This window comes from Muscardinus avellanarius (assembly GCF_963383645.1).
Source record: "Muscardinus avellanarius genome assembly, chromosome: 10".
NCBI lineage: Eukaryota > Metazoa > Chordata > Mammalia > Rodentia > Gliridae > Muscardinus > Muscardinus avellanarius.
Window position 1 is genome coordinate 55,600,458 of NC_137796.1, and position 3,773 is coordinate 55,604,230.

Sequence of the window (3,773 nt, forward strand, 5' to 3'; positions counted from 1 at the left end):
GTTTTATTTTTGTGGGTTTTTTTGGTGGTACTGGGGTTCCTGGAAACCCTTCTACCTCCGGGCTACACTCCCAGACCTATTTTTATATTTTTATTTGGAAACAGGGTCTCCTAAGCCAGCGCGCGTGGCTGGCTTCGAACCTGCGCGATCCTCCTGTCTCTGCCTCCCAAGCGCGGGGATGACAAGCGTGCGCCACCACGCCCGGCTGGCTTTCTTGTGTTTGTAGTGCTGGGGACGGAACTCGGGGATGCAGGCTAGGCAAGTGTTCCTCCACTGTGCTATATTCCCAGCCTGCCAACCTCCTTTTGATGGAATTCACATTCTCAACCATTTAAAAGGAGACGGTGAGTCAATCCGTTCCTTCGATGAGGATTTTTATAGAGAATTCCTTACAGGAAAGTGGCGCTGATCTTCCTCTGCCTAGAAAATCCTGTGTCTTTGGACCCACTGTGGCAGATGGTAGTGAGAGCGAAACAGAAGACAATGTGCTAGAGGCCAGAGAATGACAGAATGGTCTAAAAAGAGGGCCACCCTCTCCCTGTCCTCACGCCTGTCCCCAAGATGTGGCACTCAAACACCACCGACCACCGCTGAGCCCTAGGCTGTGGGCTTCTGTAAGGGGTCAGGCGTCACGTGCGTAGGCGTTTGGGGAATATATCTGTGTGTGCACGCACGGGTATTCCCAGTCTTATCTGCCTCTTCTGCATCCCCAATCTGCACCACTGGTTTTCCATTGCCATAGAGTAGATTGGAATAGGGTTAATGCATAAAATAAGATTCTAACAGTTAATATCTCTTCTTGAGAAAAATACAGTTATCTCTAAATGTAGGAACCATTTTGAAGTTTAAAACGGTAACGGTTTGAAATGGTGGGGGTTCTTTTTCTTATTCAACTAAGGTTGGTTGAATAGAAAAATTAAAACTAACAGGCAGCTCAGTGCAGCTTTAACAAATCTTTATTACAAAATTAGTAGGAAATAGATCAGTAGGAAATAGAGAAGAGAAAAAGCAGCATGCTGACCCGCATGCTGGAGAGCCCAAAAATGGAACTCGGGCCCCTTTTGGGGACCCCAACCCTTAAATAGATTTTGTGTTGGTATCTTTCTCATCAGTGTTACCAGGGCAATGGGCTAGTGACTTACTCCTTAGCCAGGTGGTGCCTTTGTCTCCAGACAGTGCACTTCCTAAGTGCAAGGGTCAAGAATCTAGCCGGGCGTGGTGGCGCACGCTTGTAATCCCCGCGCTTGGGAGGCGGAGACAGGAGGATCGCGCAGGTTCGAAGCCAGCTGCGCGCACTGGCTTAGGAGACCCTGTTTCTAAATAAAAATATAAAAATAGGTCTGGGAGTGTAGCCCAGAGGTAGAAGGGCTTCCAGGAACCCCAGTACCACCAAAAAAAAAAAAAAAAAAAAAAACCCAAAAAAAAGAATCTACCTGGCCTTCGGGTCTATTGTATTGGGCAGTATTGGTTGCTCATCAAAGAGGGTGCTTTGAAGCCGTACACAAAGTTTACCTTTCCTATGCTCAAGCCGGATCCCAGAGGAGAGGAGGTAAACAGGGGCACCGGTTGCCTCTATTGTAATTTTAGGGCTAATGGCTTCAGTTGACTCTAAGGCTTTTACTATAGCTTAATGATTAGAATGAAGGGCAAAGACAGAGAGGAACTCTGCACTGTAATCGCTGCAGTCCCCTCCCTGCCTGAGTGCCTGCACAGCACCTAGGCTCTGACTATATTTTACACTTTGGAAATCATCAAAGCAATTTCCCAATACTAGCACCTTAATACATTTTTATGCCTCTTCCCAATACTGGCACAAAAACTATGGGAAATGAAACTTCCTTCAAATAAAACTGCTGTTGTAGCCAGGCATGTTGGCGCATACCTGTAATCCCAGTACTTGGGAGGCTGAAACAGGAGGATCATAGGTTTGATGCCAGCCTCAGCAACTTAGCGAGACCCTGTTTCAAAACAAAAATAAAAAGGGCTGCGAGTGTAGCTCAGAGATAGACTGCCTCTGGGTTCACTATCTGGTACCAAAAAAAAAAAAAAGGCTGGGCATGGTGGCACATGCTTGTGCTTGGGAGGCGGAAACAGGAGGATCGCGCAGGTTCGAAGCCAGCCTCACTGGCTTAAGAGACCCTGTTTCCAAATAAAAATATAAAAATAGATCTGGGAGTGTAGCCCAGAGGTAGAAGGGTTTCCAGGAACCCCAGTACCACCCCCCCCCCAAAAAAAAAGAATGAAAGAGAAAAAGAAAAAACAAAAAATTAACCTTATGCCCATTGAACAGACTTTATATTTATATTTATGTTTACCAAATTGTTTTTCTTTTTTTTGTGTGTGTGGTACTGGAGATGGAACCCAGGGGCATTCTGAGCTACACCCCCAGCCCTATTTCTTAATTCTTCTTATTTTCATTTTTTGAAACAGGGTCTCACTGAGTTGTAAAATGCCTCACTAAGTAGTAGCCAAGTCTGTCCTCAAACTGCGATCCTCCTGTCTCAGCCTCCCAAATGCTGGGATTACAACCGTGCGTGCGTCACTACGCCTGGCTCAATTTGTTCTTAAGGTGGCTATCTACAGCATTTGACAAAGACATATATCTGATTTACTTTGTATTTTTATGTTTTGGGGATTTTTAATGAAAACAACTATTTATTTATTTATTTATTTACTGTACTGAGGATGAAACTCAGAGCCATTCTACCTCCAGACTATACCCCCAGCGACTATACTCCCAGCCCTTTTTATTTTTTATGAAACAAAGTCTTGCTAAGATACTGAGGTTGTCCTTGAACCTGCAATTGTCCTGTCTCAGTCTCCCAGGTAGACTCTCTAGAATTACAGGTATGTGCCAACATGCCTGGCAGTGGGCTATGAAGGTTCTTAAGCACAGGGCCTTTTTTCTTTTTCTTTCCTTCTCTTTCTTCCTTTCATTCTGTGTGTGTGAGTGCGTGCATGCGTGTGTGTGTGTGTGTGTGTGTGTGTGTGTGTGTGTGTGTGTGTGTGTTTTCCTGGGCTTGAACTCAGGGGAGTTCTACCTCTAAGCTACAGCCCTATTTTATTTTATTTTATTTGTGAGTCTGGGGATGGAACCCAGGGTCATTCAACCTCCGAGTCACACCCCCTGCCCTAGTTTTTTTTTTTTTTTTTAATTCTTTATTTTGAAGCAGGGTCTCACTAAGTTGCAGAGGGTCTCACTAAGTAGCTGAGGCTGGTCATGAACCGCGATCCTCCATCTCAGCCTCCCGAATGCTGGGATTACAAGTGTGCGCCATCACACCCAGCTGCCCTATTTTATTTTGAAAAAGGATCTCGCTAAATTACCATGCTGGACTCAAACCTGTGATTTTCCTGTCTCAGCTTCTCAAGTACTGAGATTACAGGTGGGTACCACAGAGCCTGGATACATTTTTTTCTTTTTCTTTTCTCTTTTCTCTTTTCTCTTTTTAGTAGTACTGGGGGATTGAACCCAGAAGCATTCTACCTCTGAGCTACAGCCCCAGCCTGGTTTTTTATTCTTTATTTTGAAACAGAATCTTACTAAGTTTCAGAGGGCCTCACTAAGTAGCTGAGGCTGGCCACGAACCTGTGACTCTCCTGTCTCAGGCTCCCAAATTCCTGGGATTACAAGCATGAGCCACTACACCCAGGACAAGTCCTTTTTTCTATATAATTTCATAAACATAAATTAATCATCAATTGTTTTGAGAGCTTTGTTTTAATTTCTATTTTTTTTGTGTGTGTGTGTGTGGTACTGGGGGTGGAACCCA